Here is a 19697-nt window from a genome sequence, read left to right on the forward strand (position 1 = left end):
GGCGGGGATACAGCCCGCCAGGATGCTCTCGATTGTGCATCTGTAGAAGTTTGTGAGTGCTTTTGGTGACAAGCCGAATTTCTTCAGCCTCCTGAGGTTGAATAGGCGCTGCTGCGCCTTCTTCACGACAGCTGTCAGTGTGAGTGGACCAATTCAGTTTGTCTGTGATGTGTATGCCGAGGAACTTAAAACTAGCTACCCTCTCCACTACTGTTCCATCGATGTGGATAGGGGGTGTTCCCTCTGCTGTTTCCTGAAGTCCACAATCATCTCCTTAGTTTTGTTGACGTTGAGTGTGAGGTTATTTTCCTGACACCACACTCCGAGGGCCCTCACCTCCTCCCTGTAGGCCGTCTCGTCGTTGTTGGTAATCAAGCCTACCACTGTTGTGTCGTCCGCAAACTTGATGATTGAGTTGGAGGCGTGCGTGGCCACGCAGTCGTGGGTGAACAGGGAGTACAGGAGAGGGCTCAGAACGCACCCTTGTGGGGCCCCCTGTTGAGGATCAGCGGGGAGGAGATGTTGTTGCCTACCCTCACCACCTGGGGGCGGCCCGTCAGGAAGTCCAGTACCCAGTTGCACAGGGCGGGGTCGAGACCCAGGGTCTCGAGCTTGATGACGAGCTTGGAGGGTACTATGGTGTTGAATGCCGAGCTGTAGTCGATGAACAGCATTCTCACATAGGTATTCCTCTTGTCCAGGTGGGTTAGGGCAGTGTGCAGTGTGGTTGAGATTGCATCGTCTGTGGACCTATTTGGGCGGTAAGCAAATTGGAGTGGGTCTAGGGTGTCAGGTAGGGTGGAGGTGATATGGTCCTTGACTAGTCTCTCAAAGCACTTCATGATGACGGAAGTGAGTGCTACGGGGCGGTAGTCGTTTAGCTCAGTTACCTTAGCTTTCTTGGGAACAGGAACAATGGTGGCCCTCTTGAAGCATGTGGGAACAGCAGACTGGTATAGGGATTGATTGAATATGTCCGTAAACACACCGGCCAGCTGGTCTGCGCATGCTCTGAGGGCGCGGCTGGGGATGCCGTCTGGGCCTGCAGCCTTGCGAGGGTTAACACGTTTAAATGTCTTACTCACCTCGGCTGCAGTGAAGGAGAGACCGCATGTTTCCGTTGCAGGCCGTGTCAGTGGCACTGTATTGTCCTCAAAGCGGGCAAAAAAGTTATTTAGTCTGCCTGGGAGCAAGACATCCTGGTCCGTGACTGGGCTGGATTTCATCTTGTAGTCCGTGATTGACTGTAGACCCTGCCACATGCCTCTTGTGTCTGAGCCAATGAATTGAGATTCCACTTTGTCTCTGTACTGACGCTTAGCTTGTTTAATAGCCTTGCAGAGGGAATAGCTGCACTGTTTGTATTCAGTCATGTTGCCAGACACCTTGCCCTGATTAAAAGCAGTGGTTCGCGCTTTCAGTTTCACGCGAATGCTGCCATCAATCCACGGTTTCTGGTTAGGGAATGTTTTTATCGTTGCTATGGGAACGACATCTTCGACGCACGTTCTAATGAACTCGCACACCGAATCAGCATATTCGTCAATATTCCCATCTGACGCAATACGAAACATGTCCCAGTCCACGTGATGGAAGCAGTCTTGGAGTGTAGAGTCAGCTTGGTCTGACCAGCGTTGGACAGACCTCAGCGTGGGAGCCTCTTGTTTTAGTTTCTGTCTGTAGGCAGGGATCAGCAAAATGGAGTCGTGGTCAGCTTTTCCGAAAGGGGGGCGGGGCAGGGCCTTATATGCGTCGTGGAAGTTAGAGTAACAATGATCCAAGGTTTTACCACCCCTGGTTGCGCAATCGATATGCTGATAAAATTTAGGGAGTCTTGTTTTCAGATTGGCTTTGTTAAAATCCCCAGCTACAATGAATGCAGCCTCCGGATAAATGTTTTCCAGTTTGCAAAGAGTTAAATAAAGTTCGTTCAGAGCCATCGATGTGTCTGCTTGGGGGGGATATATACGGCTGTGATTATAATCGAAGAGAATTCTCTTGGAAGATAATGCGGTCTACATTTGATTGTGAGGAATTCTAAATCAGGTGAACAGAAGGATTTGAGTTCCTGTATGTTTCCTTCATCACACCATGTCCTGTTAGTCATGAGGCATACTGTCATGTTTGTCATTTATTATCATGTCTTGTCCCTGTGCTCCCCATTCTATTCGTTTCCCTCTGCTGGTCTTATTAGGTTCTTTCCCTCTTTCTATCCCTCTCTCTCCCCCTCCCTCTCTCACTCTCTCGCTCTCTCTTCTCTCTATCGTTCCGTTCCTGCTCCCAGCTGTTCCTATTCCCCTAATCATCATTTAGTCTTCCCACACCTGTTCCCGATCCTTTCCCCTGATTAGAGTCCCTATTTCTTCCTTTGTGTTCCGTTCCTGTCCTGTCGGTTCCTTGTTTAGAATTCACCGTGCTGTGATTGTGTATCGCCCTGTCCTGTCGTGTTTTTGCCTTCATCAGATGCTGCGTGTGAGCAGGTGTCTCTGTCAGCTACGGCCTGCGCCTACCCGAAGCGACCTGCAGTCTGTGGCCGCTTCTCCTGTTATTCCCCTCTACAGACTAGAGGATTTTTGTTATTCCCTGTTTGGACATTTCCTGTTAAGGATTCAGGATTTGTCGTTTTCTGTTTGGACTTGAATAAACTCTGTTTCTGTTAAGTCGCTTTTGGGTCCTCTTTCACCTGCATGACAGAAGGAACCGACCAAGGAATGGACCCAGCGACTTCAGACGCTCGTTACACTGCCGTCAAGATCCAAGGAGCCATGCTCGGCAGACACGAGCAGGAATTGTCTGCTGCTCGCCATGCCGTGGAGAACCTGGCCGCTCAGGTTTCCGACCTCTCTGGACAGTTCCAGAGTCTACGTCTCGTGCCACCTGTTACTTCCTGGCCTGCCGAGCCTCCAGAACCTAGGGTTAATAACCCACCTTGCTACTCCGGGCAGCCCACTGAGTGCCGCTCCTTTCTCACGCAGTGTGAGATTGTGTTCTCTCTCCAACCCAACACATACTCTAGAGAGAGAGCTCGGGTTGCTTACGTCATTTCACTCCTTACTGGCCGGGCTCGAGAATGGGGCACAGCTATCTGGGAGGCAAGGGCTGATTGCTCTAACAAGTTCCAGAACTTTAAAGAGGAGATGATTCGGGTTTTTGACCGTTCAGTTTTTGGTAGGGAGGCTTCTAGGGCCCTGGCTTCCTTATGCCAAGGTGAACGGTCCATAACGGATTATTCTATTGAGTTTCGCACTCTTGCTGCCTCTAGTGAGTGGAACGAGCCGGCGCTGCTCGCTCGTTTTCTGGAGGGACTCCACGCAGTGGTTGAGGATGAGATTCTCTCCCGGGAGGTTCCTTCAGATGTGGACTCTTTGATTGCTCTCGCCATCCGCATAGAACGACGGGTAGATCTTCGTCACCGGGCTCGTGGAAGAGAGCTCGCATCAACGGTGTTTCCCTGCTCCGCATCGCAACCATCTCCCTCCTCTGGCTTTGAGACTGAGCCCATGCAGCTGGGAGGGATTCGCATCTCGACTAAGGAGAGGGAACGGAGGATCACCAACCGCCTGTGCCTCTATTGCGGAGTTGCTGGACATTTTGTTAATTCATGTCCAGTAAGAGGCCAGAGCCCATCAGTAAGCGGAGGGCTACTGGTGAGCGCTACTACTCAGGTCTCTTCATCTAGATCTTGTACTACTATGTCGGTCCATCTACGCTGGACCGGTTCGGTGCTACATGCAGTGCCTTGATTGACTCTGGGGCTGAGGGTTGTTTCATGGACGAAGCATGGGTTCGGAAACATAACATTCCTTTCAGACCGTTAGACAAGCCTACGCCCATGTTTGCCTTAGATGGTAGTCATCTTCCCAGTATCAAATTTGAGACACTACCTTTAACTCTCACAGTATCTGGTAACCACAGTGAGACTATTTCTTTTTGATTTTCCGTTCACCGTTTACACCTGTTGTTTTGGGTCATCCCTGGCTAGTATGTCATAATCCTTCTATTAATTGGTCTAGTAATTCTATCCTATCCTGGAACGTTTCTTGTCATGTGAAGTGTTTAATGTCTGCCATCCCTCCCGTTTCTTCTGTCCCTACTTCTCAGGAGGAACCTGGCGATTTGACAGGAGTGCCGGAGGAATATCATGATCTGCGCACGGTCTTCAGTCGGTCCCGAGCCAACTCTCTTCCTCCTCACCGGTCGTATGATTGTAGTATTGATCTCCTTCCGGGGACCACTCCTCCTCGAGGTAGACTATACTCTCTGTCGGCTCCCGAACGTAAGGCTCTCGAGGATTATTTGTCTGTGTCTCTTGACGCCGGTACCATAGTGCCTTCTTCTTCTCCGGCCGGGGCGGGGTTCTTTTTTGTTAAGAAGAAGGACGGTACTCTGCGCCCCTGCGTGGATTATCGAGGGCTGAATGACATAACGGTTAAGAATCGTTATCCGCTTCCCCTTATGTCATCAGCCTTCGAGATTCTGCAGGGAGCCAGGTGCTTTACTAAGTTGGACCTTCGTAACGCTTACCATCTCGTGCGCATCAGAGAGGGGGACGAGTGGAAAACGGCGTTTAACACTCCGTTAGGGCATTTTGAGTACCGGGTTCTGCCGTTCGGTCTCGCCAATGCGCCAGCTGTTTTTCAGGCATTAGTTAATGATGTTCTGAGAGACATGCTGAACATCTTTGTTTTTGTCTATCTTGACGATATCCTGATTTTTTCTCCGTCACTCGAGATTCATGTTCAGCACGTTCGACGTGTTCTACAGCGCCTTTTAGAGAATTGTCTCTACGTAAAGGCTGAGAAGTGCTCTTTTCATGTCTCCTCCGTTACTTTTCTCGGTTCCGTTATTTCCGCTGAAGGCATTCAGATGGATTCCGCTAAGGTCCAAGCTGTCAGTGATTGGCCCGTTCCAAGGTCACGTGTCGAGTTGCAGCGCTTTTTAGGTTTCGCTAATTTCTATCGCCGTTTCATTCGTAATTTCGGTCAAGTTGCTGCCCCTCTCACAGCTCTTACTTCTGTCAAGACGTGTTTTAAGTGGTCCGGTTCCGCCCAGGAGCTTTTGATCTTCTAAAAGAACGTTTTACGTCCGCTCCTATCCTCGTTACTCCTGACGTCACTAGACAATTCATTGTCGAGGTTGACGCTTCAGAGGTAGGCGTGGGAGCCATTCTATCCCAGCGCTTCCAGTCTGACGATAAGGTTCATCCTTGCGCTTATTTTTCTCATCGCCTGTCGCCATCTGAGCGCAACTATGATGTGGGTAACCGTGAACTGCTCGCCATCCGCTTAGCCCTAGGCGAATGGCGACAGTGGTTGGAGGGGGCGACCGTTCCTTTTGTCGTTTGGACAGACCATAAGAACCTTGAGTACATCCGTTCTGCCAAACGACTTAATGCCCGTCAAGCTCGTTGGGCGTTGTTTTTCGCTCGTTTCGAGTTTGTGATTTCTTACCGTCCGGGTAGCAAGAACACCAAGCCTGATGCCTTATCCCGTCTGTTTAGTTCTTCTGTGGCTTCTACTGATCCCGGGGATTCTTCCTTATGGGCGTGTTGTCGGGTTAACAGTCTGGGGAATTGAAAGACAGGTTAAGCAAGCACTCACGCACACTGCGTCGCCGCGCGCTTGTCCTAGTAACCTCCTTTTCGTTCCTGTTTCCACTCGTCTGGCTGTTCTTCAGTGGGCTCACTCTGCCAAGTTAGCTGGTCATCCCGGTGTTCGAGGCACTCTTGCGTCTATTCGCCAGCGCTTTTGGTGGCCGACTCAGGAGCGTGACACGCGCCGTTTCGTGGCTGCTTGTTCGGACTGCGCGCAGACTAAGTCGGGTAACTCTCCTCCTGCCGGTCGTCTCAGACCGCTCCCCATTCCTTCTCGACCATGGTCTCACATCGCCTTAGACTTCATTACCGGTCTGCCTTTGTCTGCGGGGAAGACTGTGAGAGCCGCCAATAAACGCAGGATTAAGAGTCCAAGGTATTGTTGCGGCCAGAGAGTGTGGCTTTCCACTCGCAACCTTCCTCTTACGACAGCTTCTCGTAAGTTGACTCCGCGGTTCATTGGTCCGTTCCGTGTCTCCCAGGTCGTCAATCCTGTCGCTGTGCGACTGCTTCTTCCGCGACATCTTCGTCGCGTCCATCCTGTCTTCCATGTCTCCTGTGTTAAGCCCTTTCTTCGCACCCCCGTTCGTCTTCCCTCCCCCTCCCGTCCTTGTCGAGAGCGCACCTATTTACAAGGTACATAAGATCATGGACATGCGTTCTCGGGGACGGGGTCACCAATACTTAGTGGATTGGGAGGGTTACGGTCCTGAGGAGAGGAGTTGGGTTCCGTCTCGGGACGTGCTGGACCGTTCACTCATCGATGATTTCCTCCGTTGCCGCCAGGATTCCTCCTCGAGTGCGCCAGGAGGCGCTCGGTGAGTGGGGGGTACTGTCATGTTTGTCATTTATTATCATGTCTTGTCCCTGTGCTCCCATTCTATTCGTTTCCCTCTGCTGGTCTTATTAGGTTCTTTCCTCTTTCTATCCCTCTCTCCCCCTCCCTCTCTCACTCTCTCGCTCTCTCTTCTCTCTATCGTTCCGTTCCTGCTCCCAGCTGTTCCTATTCCCCTAATCATCATTTAGTCTTCCCACACCTGTTCCTGATCCTTTCCCTGATTAGAGTCCCTATTTCTTCCTTTGTGTTCCGTTCCTGTCCTGTCGGTTCCTTGTTTAGAATTCACCGTGCTGTGATTGTGTATCGCCCTGTCCTGTCGTGTTTTTGCCTTCATCAGATGCTGCGTGTGAGCAGGTGTCTCTGTCAGCTACGGCCTGCGCCTACCCGAAGCGACCTGCAGTCTGTGGCCGCTTCTCCTGTTATTCCCCTCTACAGACTAGAGGATTTTTGTTATTCCCTGTTTGGACATTTCCTGTTAAGGATTCAGGATTTGTCGTTTTCTGTTTGGACTTGAATAAACTCTGTTTCTGTTAAGTCGCTTTTGGGTCCTCTTTCACCTGCATGACACATACGCCCCCGCCACTCTTCTTACCAGAGAGATGTTTGTTTCTGTCGGCGCGATGCGTGGAGAAACCCGTTGGCTGCACCGCCCTGTATAGCGTCTTCCCAGTAAGCCATGTTTCCGTAAAGCAGAGAACGTTGCAGTCTCTGATGTCCCTCTGGAATGCCACCCTTGCTCGGATTTCATCAACCTTGTTGTCGAGAGACTGGACATTGGCAAGAAGAATACTGGGAAGTGGTGCGCGATGTGCCCTTTTTCGGAGTCTGACCAGAACACCGCCGCGTTTCCCTCTTTTTCTGAGTCGTTTCCTTGGGTCGCTGCATGCGATCCATTCCGTTGTCCTGTTTGTAAGGCAGAACACAGGATCCGCGTCGCGGAAAACATATTCTTGGTCGTACTGATGGTGAGTTGACGCTGATCTTATATTATACTTACACACACACACATGCACACATACAGCCCAAACTCTTAACACACAACCCTTCTTCACAAACCATACCTCTGAATACCTCTGAATACTTTCCCACCTCCTGTACTAAAAATGATGTTCCAAAGATGATCCCTTGTTGCCCCACATCCAAATACACATATCCGACCTACACCATCACTCACTCCCTTCCTGTGCAAAGCATCATACTCTTCCTGCTCTGCTCTCTCAGTATGTCTGAATAGCCTGGGTGTCTGACTGTCTGTAGCCACATCATTGCCTTCCCATTGACAAAGCCAACCATGCGTGGCAAAGCCCCAACAAGTTGGCTGAGGCACAAACAGACTGGTACCGGACTCCTGAGACTTGTGTCTGAAGACATGAGACACTATTAGGAGTGGAGCTGACAAGAGTGGAGCAAGAGACTTAAATGATGCTGACAAAGCACTTTTTAGGTTTTAGGAAGTTTTTGGGAGTGAGATAGCTTTTACCTGGGGGCTCGGTAAAATCCCTTTGGTTTAGGGAGTGAGGATGAACGGTACAGATTTTATCTCGGTTTTCACAGGGAGTAACAGCTTGCAGCTCTTTATCAATCTGATGATAAAAATCCTATTAGTACAACCAATTACTGAATAGTCTACACGTCATACTGATATGCCCTGATCGATTCATTACCACACAGCCAATAACATACTTCAGTTAGAGGTCTGTTATCTTGGTATTGTCTGCTATAATCGCATAGAGCTTCATTCCCGACAGATACCTCACAAGGTAAAGACAAATAAATGTGTAACGACAACCGACAACTGTCACTTGACAGTTGTAAAAGAAAAGAGGGCACCAATGCAAACAAACCAATGTATATTGTACAGTTATATTCACAAGGACAAGCGGTTTGGGTCCGGTTTATATTTCATAAACCATTTCCCATTCCCGTGTGTTGACACATTTTGTCAAGATGACTTACACCTATTTGAGGTTATATGGTAGCGATGGATCATCCTTTACTCCACAGACGTTTCAAAAAGGTGTGGAACAGAAATTCTATTATTGATGTCACCACATTAAAATTTCAATCTCAAGTCCTAAATTTGTAACACTAAATAATTCAAGAATTTTATGCTAGCCCAGGGGTGTCAAACTCATTTTGGCCCAGGGGCCTCATTCAGTTTTTAACGAGGTCCGGAGGGCCGCACTGAACATTAGTTACATTACCTCCTTTTCCTATTTTTGCTCAAAAATAATTTGGGGAATTTTCTATGCTCCCTGACTGTCTAGCTTCCACTTTGGTGATTATTAGCGAGCTGGAAACAGTCAAGAAACTAGGTCCATTATAATTTCTACACAGTTTCAATTTGGTTTTAGTCATTTTAAAGTATATTGAAATTGTTTCTCCCACCCAAAGAAAAAATAAAATAATAATAATGTTTTACTCAAACCACCCGTGGACCGGATTTAACCCGGGCCATATGTGTCATGTTTTGTCTTATATTGTCTTGTCATTATGCTTTCCCTTCTGTTCGTTTCCCCCTGCTGGTCTTATTAGGTTCGTTCCCTTTTTCTATCCCTCTCTCTCCCCCTCCCTCTCTCTCCTCTCTCTATCGTTCCGTTCCTGCTCCCAGCTGTTCCTCATTCTCCTAACTCACTCATTTAGTCTTTTCACACCTGTCCCCTATTTTGTCCTCTGATTAGAGTCCCTATTTCTCCCCTTGTTTTCCGCTTCTGTCCTTGTCGGATCCTTATATGATGTTCGCTGTGCTGTGTCATTGTCTCGCCCTGTCGTGTCTTGTCTCCTTCAGATGCTGCGTGTGAGCAGGTGTCTAAGTCTGCTACGGTCGGTGCCTTCCCGAGGCAACCTGCAGTCAATGGTCGAGTCTCCAGTCTGTCCTCGTCACTACGAGTGGATTTAAGTTTTTTCATGTTTTGTTTTCGTCTTTTATTGTCCAGGAGTTTTGCTTTTGCCTTCTATTGGAATAAAGACTCTGTTTTCGCCAAGTCGCTTTTGGGTCCTCATTCACCAGCATAACAATATGTTTGACAAATTGACACCCCTGCTCTATCCTCACCTAAAATAGGTGTTTAGTGAAAGGTTTACAAGCACAATACTGCCCCACATCCAAATACACATATCCGACCTTATTTGAGTCATGTTACTTGTGGCAAAATCATCCAAAATGATTTATGAGGGGAGTGAACACAACCTTGCTGTGCCATACATGAATAACCAAGAGTGTTCAGAGCAGAGGCTTCCCAAGCCTCAACAAAGCCTGGTCCCAGATCTTTTTGCCACTGTTTGCCATGATAAGGACCATAGGAGTTGACAGGATGGCACAAACAGATCTGGGACCATAGCTAGCTGAAGGACACTGAATTTGAACAGCTTTTCCTGGTACGCTGGCTGATAGCCCATAGGGAAACAGAATCTGTGCCTCACAGCTTTTGAGTTTAATGTTCGAGGTTGTCTTTAAAAAACACTTCTGGAATGATGCAAAGCCTGCACACAAACAGCAGACATATTACAGCTACTATAACACAGTACTCAGGCAGTTGATATGGTCTGCAAAAGTATATATTTGTATGAATTTGTTTGGCCTTTTAGTTGGTTTTTAATGTATTTAGTATATCGTCTCTTGCAATATGCAGCGTCCTCTTACTGGAATTGAGCCTTTATTTTTAAACAAATGTTTCTGTTCAGAAAATTTCTCATGGGTCATAGTTATCTTCATTTCACACTGCCAATCAGTGGTGTAAAGTACTTCAGTAAAAATACTTTAAAGTACTAGTTAAGCATTTTTTGGGGGGTATGTGTACTTTACTATATATACTTTTGGCAACTTTTACTTTTACTTCACTACATTCCCGAAAGAAAAGAATGCACTTTTTACTCCATACATTTTCCCTGACACCCAAAAGTACTTATTACATTTTTACAGGAAAATTGTCCAATTCACACACTTATCAACAGAACATCCCTGGTCATCCCTACTGCATCTGATCAGGCAGGCTCACTAAACACAAATGCTTTGTTTGTAAATTATGTCTGAATGTTTGAGTGTGCCCCAGGCTAGTCTTCAATAGAAGAAGAAAAAAAAGTTGTGCTGTCTGGTTTGCTTAATATAAAGGAATTTTAAATTATTCATACTTTTACTTTTACTTTTGATTCTTAAGTCAATTTAAGTAATTATTTTTAAAACCAAATACTTTTAGACTTTTACACAAGTAGTATTTTACTGGGTGACTTTTACTTAAGGTATCGTTACTTTTACTCAAGTATGACAATTTTGTACTTTTTCCACCACTGCTGCTAATCAGCAAATAGAAGGAAAAAAGTTAGAGAAACATTATGTTAGAGAAAAACTGTAAGAAGATTGAAGTGAGACATTCAGGGGGAAGCAAAAGCATACAGCAAAAATATGTTCAGAGGAAATGGGCCCCTTTAAAAATCATAAGGAGCCACACAGCTACCGTATACAGCAGCACCCATTCGGAGGACTGTCAAACTGTGTAGACACACACACAAACACCGTTCCCAGGCAGCTCGAGGGAGGTAACCAACAGATTAGAACCACATCTCTGGATCAGAAGGACGCAGCAGAGACAACACGGGGAACCTGCTTCATTATTCATAAGCCTTAGTACAGAGGAAAGACACGTCTCCAACTACAAAGGCACACTGGCCCACTCTCTGCCTCTGGCCCTACACTGTAGCCACCTAGGAAGAGAGACACAAGCCAGTGATGTCTGTCCTTGGGAGTTTTAGTGTAACCAACCAGATACTAAACCCTGGTATCTGTGCAACTTGAGACTGTGTTAGCTCGCTGAACTAAAGCTTTGACACTGGGAGGATTCAGGTCTCAGGCAAGGTTAGCTAAAACTTAAAGGGCAAGAGCCATGTTTTGGAAATGGAAAACTGCCGAAATCACTGTCAGCGAACAGCTTGACTTTGACTCAGTAAGAGTAGCAGTGCTTAACACTCCATGTAAATGTGTGAAAATGACTTAAGGCCCATTATTCACTCATTTTAATAGCATCGTACATCCCAGTACTCATTCACACATCCCATACCAGCACTGCAATGCCTCCAACAATGGATTGTTCAAGTGAGAGAAAATCCTTTCTCCACTCTTCTTACATTTACATTTACATTTACATTTAAGTCATAAGGCATTCAGGCCAGTGAACATAATACTGGTTTATACTGGTCTGGTGCACATCCAACCCTCTCATTCAAATGGCAGACTACACACATGCATACCTGACAATAGGTGACAGATGTCAGATTCTCTTCATTGAGCACAATCATATTGCATTCCAAAACAGTGCACGTTCCTGTATCCAGCTGGCACTCCAGTACCAATCTACTTTGTCACAGAGAGCAAGGTATTCCGCAGTGCAGAGAGAAATATCCTGAAGCTATGTCTCAGAGAAAAAGGCAATGACAATTATGAACAACACAGCAACAATATCAGCCTGGTCTCATAGACTAGGCGTAACATAGTAAATGAAAATCCATGATGCTAAAATTAGTATGATAAGTTACGTTTGGTATGGTTACATAAGACAGAAGGTTACTTAAAGCAAAAACTAAAGGTGGATTGTTGGTCTGGGTGGTTGATCGGGATGGATGGGTAGGCATATAATGCAAATGTCCAACAACCCAAAGGTTGCGTGTTACTACTTACTACCGTTTAGCTACATTGTATGTACACTGAAAACAAATATAAACGCAACATAAAAAATGTAAAGATTTGACTAAGTTATAGTTCATATTTCTTAAATCATTCAATTTAAATAAATTCATTAGGCCCTAAATTACAAGCATTTCACTACACCTGCAATAGCATCTGCTAAATATTTGTATGCGACCAATAAAATGTGATTTGATCTATGGATTTCACAAGACTGGGAATACAGATATGCATCTGTTGGTCACACATACCTTAAAAAAGGTAAGGGCATGGATCAGAAAACCATTAATTGTCCGGTGTGACCACCATCGGCTTCATGCAGTGTGACATCTCCTTCGCATAGATTTGATCTGGCTGGTGATTGTAGCCTGTGGAATGTTGTTCCACTACTCTTCAATGGACATTGTGAAGTTGCTCGATATTGGAGGGAACTAGAAGATTCTGTCGTACACGTTGATCCAGAGCATCCCAAACATGCTCAATGGGTGACATGTCTGGTGAGTATGCAGGCCAGAAGAACTGGGACATTTTCAGCTTGCAGGAATTGTGAATAGACCCTTGCGACATGGGGTTGTGCATTATCATGCTGAAACATGAGGTGATGGCGGCAGATGAATGGCACGACAATGGGCCTCAGGATCTCGTCACGTCACAGAATTCTTCGGACATGGATTCTACAAGTTGGAAATATTACACAGGGACGTTCGTCCATGCTAATGCAATGGCATTACACAGTTCCTGCAGATTGGCCACCAGCCTGCACCGATGTCACCAGGCAGGATGGGGCCATGGACTCACACTGCTTACGCAACAGGAACCGGGATTCGTTGGACCTGGCAATATTTTTTCCCTCAATTGTCCATTGTTGGTGATTGGGTGCCCACTGGAGCCGCTTTTTCTTGTTTTTAACTGATAGGAGTAAAGCCTGGTGTGGTCATTTGCTACAATAGCCTATACGTGACAAGGATCAACGAGTTGTGCATTCCGAGATGTTTCCCGCAAATCACTGTTGTACTGCGCCATTATTTGTCTGTTTGTGGCCCGCCTGTTAGCATGATTCTTGACATTCTCCTACAACCTCTCTCATCAACAAGCTGTTTTCGCCCACAGAACTACCGCTGACTGGATGTTTTTTTTTTGTCGCACCATTTTCGGGGAAACCCTAGACACTGTCTTGCGTGAAAGGCCCAGGTGGGTGGCCGTTTCTGAGATACTTCTGATCCAGCGTGCCTGGCACCGATCATTCCACACTCAAAGTCGCTTAAGTCACTCATTTAGCCAATTCTTCTAACGTTCTTTTGAACGGTAACTGAATGTCTCGATGTAGGAGCAATCCATTTTGGTGAACCGGGTGGTGTATCTAATAAACTGGCCGGTGAGGTATCCCCTTTGCCTTTCCTTTCCTTTTCCTTTCCTTTCCCTCCTTTTCCTAATTTGTAACTTATCAAATGAATTGCAGTTCATAACATATCACAAGAAATGCATGATGGACCCCCACAAATTAATACATAACATACCATATGTAACATATCATACTAATTTGAGTGTCCTGGACTTTCATTTACTATGTTACACCTATCTCTGAATCCAGGTTGACAATATAGGCTACAATAGCTGCTTAATGACCTTGAAAACCATAAGTTACCTAAGAATGGTGTTTGTGAAAAGCTTCAGAAAATTGATAGGGTCATTTAAATGTGGAATATAAACAAAAACCTTTCTTTCATCATCTTCAAATGCTCTGCACACTTGCCTGAGTATAGATTGTTTCTGTTTTGTGCTCAGTGAGCAAAGGCCAACAATGCAAGGATGTGAGTCCTCTAGTTATAAACTAAAATATAGACTATAGCCTATAAAAGTAGCCTAAAGAATGATGAATAGTGTTAAATTCAGAGAGTTCGGTTATAGTTCACCGTCAGATGAGGCTGCAGTAGCCTACAGTTGGATCGTCACTAGTTAGCACAGCCACAAAGTAATAATTATGGTTTAACCCCGTCATTTTCTACAATTTATCTTATTACATTTTTATTTTAAACTTAACCCTAACCACACTGCTAACCTTGTGCCTAACCGTAAAAAGCGAGTTTGACTTTGTGGCTGTGTTGTCTAGTGGAAACCCTACAGTTGCCATCCTCCATATCTTCGGCGCCGAGATGTGCCCTGTGCGCGAGCAGCACATTATGCCCTTACTAACAACAAAGTTGCATCCCTGACGATATTCAGGCGAGCGGCTCGTAACATTGGTTAACCTCCGGGCTTCGAATCGAAAAGCATACCAAAATAGCAAAGCCAGTTGATGCCAAGTTGAGGATTTCACGCAGGGCTGTTGTTATGTTATAGCTTTAGCATTATTAATGACAGAGACAAACATGTCCTAATCAATGTATTTCGATGTAATAGGGTAGGGTTTCATATGAATGTTACTTGCGCTCATGGAGGCACAAGAACATGCTCAATAATTAGTGGTCAAAATAATACCATAAGGAACCTGAGACAAAAATACGACTTAAAATCCCTTTCCCTGTTGCTTTGACAATATTTTGAGAACTCAATTTTCACCTTATGCCCGATATCCTAAATATAATGTGCCGGTAGGTAGGCTGATGGTCCAATTTCTGACCCATTCTACATGCGCAATGAACGTGCCATATTCAATAACAGACCCCATCACTGTGAAACACTTGATTTAAATTAGGCTAGGCTACTCACCGTAATAAGGGGAAGGGACGTCCGATTTTCTTGCCATTTCACTTTGAACAATGGAATTGTCTAATGTGTAGAGGTTCGATGGCTTGGATGTGAATGAACAGTCGCGTATTTGGCTCCAAGTTTATAGGATTCCTCCTCTCTCCCAGCGTTTCCCTAGAGATGCAAAGACTCAGCTCAGCGTCAGCACTGTTTATAGCACGGAGCGTCATCAAGAGAGGGGATGTATGTGAATAGCGCACCTTAGTGGAGGCATGTGCCTTTGTGTGCCCAATAGGCTACTGTTATGATAAAATGTGTCTGCTGTACTTTTTACTTCCGTATTTTTTTTCTTGGGTTATTGAGATGGGTGTATGGGATACTGTTGTTGTTGTGTGACAGACATATATTAATATTGTAGGAAATTACATTCTGTGAAATACATTTTTTTTAAATGGATACCAGACTAGAATTTAGTTTCAAATCAAAATCAAATATAAATATTTTTGTCACATACATGTCTTTAGCAGATGTTATTGCAGGTGTAGCGGAATGCTTGTGTTTTTAGCTCCAACAGTGCCGTAATATCTAACAAGTAATATCTAACAATATCACAACAATAGACACAATACACACACATCTAAATTAAAGGATTGGAATTAAGAATATATAAATATTTGACGAGCAAAGTCAGAGCGGCATAGAAACAGTAGAATAGGATAGAATACAGTATATACATATGAGATGAGTAATGCAAAATATGTAAACATTATTAAAGTGACTAGTGTTCCATTTTTAAAGTGGCCAGTGATTTCAAGTCTATGTATATAGGGTACCATGGCTATTTAACAGTCTGATGGCTGTTTTCAGTCTCTTGGTCCCAGCTTTGATGCACCTGTACAGACCTTGCCTTCTGGATGATAGCAGGGCCCGGGTGGTTTTTGTTCTTGATAATCTTTTTGCCTTCCTGTGACATCGGGGGCTGTAGGTGTCCTGGAGGGCTGTGATGCTTTGGGCAGACCGCATCACCCTCTGGAGAGCCCTACGGTTGTGGACGGTGCAGTTGCTGTACCAGGCGGTGATACATCCCAACAGGATGCTCTCAATAGTCCATCTGTAAATGTTTGAGAGTGCAAGGACAGACGCTGGGAGACAAGAAGCAAGTACAGAGACGTTTTGCAAGCAACACTGAAGCATGCATGAGAGCACCAGCTGTTCCGGATGACTGTGTGATCACGCTTTCGTAGGCGATGTGAGCAAGACATTTAAACAGGTCAAAATTCACAAGGACGCGGGGCCTGAATGATTACTGGGGCATATACGCAGAGCATGCGCAGACCAACTGGCAAGTATCTTCACTGACATTTTCAACCTCTCCCTGGCCAAATCTGTAATACCTACATGTTTCAAGCAGACCACCATAGTCCCTGTGCCCAAGAATGCGAAGGTAAACTGCTTAAATGACTACTGTCCTGTAGCACTCAAGTCAGTAGCCATGAAGTGCTTTGAAAGGCTGTCTCAATAGTCCATCTATAGTCCCTGTGCCCAAGAATGCGAAGGTAAACTGCTTAAATGACTACTGTCCTGTAGCACTCAAGTCAGTAGCCATGAAGTGCTTTGAAAGGCTGGTCATGGCTCATCATCCCGGAAACTCTAGACCCACTCAAATTTGCATACCGCCCCAACAGATCCACAGATGATGCAATCTCAATCGCACTCCACACTACCCTTTCCCACCAGTGAACACCTATGTGAGAATGCTGTTCATTGATTACAGCTCAGCGTTCAACACCATAGTGCCCACAAAGCTCACCAATAAGCTAATGTCCCTGTGACTAAACACCTCCTTCTGCAACTGGATCCTGCACATCATGACAGGCCACCCCCAGGTGGTAAGGGTAGGCAACAACACATCTGCCACTCTGATCCTCAACATCTGGGCACCTCAGGGGTGCGTGCTTAATCCCCTCCGGTACTCCCTGTTCACCCACGATTGTGTGGCCAAGCACAACTCCAACACCATCATTAAGTTTGCTGACAACACAACAGTGGAAGGCTTGATCACCAACAGCGATGAGACAGCTTATAGGGAGGAGGTCAGAGACCTGGCAGTGTGGTGCCAGGACAACAACCTCTCCCTCAATGTGAGCAAGACGAGATGATCATGGACTACAGCCGAACAGGCCCCCGGTTACATCACCGGGGCTGTAGTGGAGCGGGTCGAGAGTTTCAAGTGCCTTGGGGTCCACATCACCAACAAGCTGTCATGGTCCAAACATACCAAGACAGTCGTGAAGAAGGCCGCTAACACCTTTTCTCCCTCAGGAGACAGAACAGATTTTGCATGGGTCCCCAGATCCTCAAAAAGTTCTACAGCTGCATCATCGAGAGCATCCTGACTGCATCACCGCTTGGTATGGCAACTGCTCAGCATCCAACCGTAAGGCGCTACAGAGGGTAGTGCGTACTGCCCAATACATCACTGGAGCCAAGCTTCCTGCAATCCAGGACCTATATACTAGGCGGTGTCAGAGGAAGGCCCAACAAATTGTCTAAAAATCTAGTCACCCAAGTCATAGACTGTTCTCTCTGCTACTGCACAGTAAGCGGTACCGGAGTGCCAAGTCTAGGTCCAAAAGGCTCCTTAACAGCTTCTACCACCAAACCATAAGACTGCTGAACAATTAATCAAATGGCAGCCCCTTTGTTTTTACAGTGCTGCTACTCGCTGTTTATTATCTATGCATAGTCACTTTACCTCTACCTACATGTACAAATTACCTTGACTAAACTGTTCACCCGCAAATTGACTCAGTACCGGTACCCCCTGTATATAGCCTCATTATTGTTATGTAATCTTATTGTGTTACTTTTGATTTAAAAAATTACATTAGTTTGTTTACAAAATATTTTAACTCTATTTCATGAACTGCATTGTTGGCTTTACAATTAAGTAAACATTTCACATTAAGCCCTACATCTGTTGTATTCAGCGCATGTGACAAATACAATTTGATTTGATATGTTTTGTTCCATGAGATAATATCAGTCTGTTAACATTACCTTTATGAATTATGAAGCCTTCATGTGCGTTAGGCTTTTTAAATGATACATCCTTCAACAATCTCAAAAAGTGACAATAGCTGATGAAGATAATCTAATTGAAAAAAAAATGTATAAGATCTCCTAATCCCGTGTTTATCACAGACCTTATTTTTGGTGTTTAACCCTACAAAAACTCAATTTTTCCATAGGCTTTGTTCAACGAACCATGGCTGAGTTAGTGCCTACAAAAATATGTCATTAGTATTGCTCTCTATAGCCTATTTCGGTAAATAGCCTGCCATTTGCAAAATATGTTGAACTTGTTTGCAGTCCATATTGTTGTAATTGTATATAGGCTATAGCATTTGCACTGATATGGGGTCTAGGCATACCGTAAATTGCAGTCTGGACATGGACATGCCAAACGTAGTCAATAAGCAAGATACAATTCAATATAAAAGATAGTGTATGATTCTATATCAAATTCTATATAATTTGAAGAAAAATGAAATAATAACTTTAAATAGGCTGTCCATATACAGTTACAGGCACCATAATTGCTCCCTGTTGAAGTATAGTACAGACGAGGCAACGTCGTATAATACAGACAATGCAATTTAGACTGTCGGGGTTTTATCAAATGTTTTCACAGGAGCTGGATAAAGATCCAATATAAAGAAATCCAATACTCACCGTTATAACTGCTCGGAAATGTAGGCTAATGTTTTATAAACATAATGAAACCCTCTTACAGGTCATATTTGCACTTCTATAGAAATAGCAGACGTAATTGTTTGCATTCGAGCCATGTAGCCTACGTTCTCACCATAAACTCATGGATGGTTTGGTTTTTAATAAAATTAAATGAAAAACAATCAATCAAGCTTTTTAAACCAACATCAATGTTTCGAAATAGGATCGGGTCAGAAGCATGATACACTACATGACCAAAAGTTTGTGGACACCTGCTTGTCACCCATCTCATTCCAAAATCCTGGGCATTAATATGGAGTTGCTCCCCCCTTTGCTGGTATAACAGCCTCCACTCTTCTGGGAAGATTTTCTGCGGGGGTTTGCTTCCATTCAGCCACAAGAGCATTAGTGAGGTCGGGCACTGATGTTGGGCGAGTAGGCCTGGCTCCCAGTCGGTGTTCCAATTCATCTCAAAGGTGTTCGATGGGGTTGAGGTCAGGGCTCTGTGCGGGCCAGTCAAGTTCTTACACACTGATGTCGACAAACCATTTCTGTATGGACCACACTTTGTGCATAGGAGCATTGTCATGCGGTAACAGGAAAGGGCCTTCCCAAAACTGTTGCTACAAAGTTGGAAGCACAGAATCTTCTAGAATGTCATTGTATGCTGTATTGTTTACATTTCCCTTCACTGGGACTAAGGGTCCTAGCCCGAACCAAGCTTGTGGAAACCCATTTCATGAAGCTCCCAGTGAACAGTTATTGTGCTGATGTTGCTTCCAGGGGCAGTTTGGAACTCGGTCGTGAGTCTTGCAACCAAGGACAGACGATTTTCATGTGCTACATGCTTCAGCACTCGGTGGTTCCGTTCTGTGAGCTTGTGTGGCCTACCACTTCGTGGCTGAGCCGTTGTTGCTCCTGGACATTTCCACTTCACAAAAACAGCACTTACAGTTGATCTTGGCAGTACTAGCAGGGAAGAAATTTGACGAACTGACATGTTGGAAACGTGGCATCCTATGACTGTGCCAAGTTGAAAGTCACTGATCTCTTCAGTAAGGTCATTCTACTGCCAATATTTGTTTGTGGAGATGTCATGGCTGTGTCCTCGATTTTATGGCTGTGTCCTCGTGCTCCTAGACCTTAGTGCTGCTTTTGATACCATC

General features: G+C 45.3%; 1 pseudogene; it reads right to left on the minus strand.

Annotated features, from left to right (window-relative positions):
- Positions 1-14995, minus strand: part of LOC124009922 — a 106003-nt pseudogene extending 91008 nt beyond the window's left edge.
- Between the last annotated feature and the right edge of the window lie 4702 nt (positions 14996-19697).

Source organism: Oncorhynchus gorbuscha, linkage group LG22, assembly GCF_021184085.1.
Source record: "Oncorhynchus gorbuscha isolate QuinsamMale2020 ecotype Even-year linkage group LG22, OgorEven_v1.0, whole genome shotgun sequence".
NCBI classification, from domain to species: domain Eukaryota; kingdom Metazoa; phylum Chordata; class Actinopteri; order Salmoniformes; family Salmonidae; genus Oncorhynchus; species Oncorhynchus gorbuscha.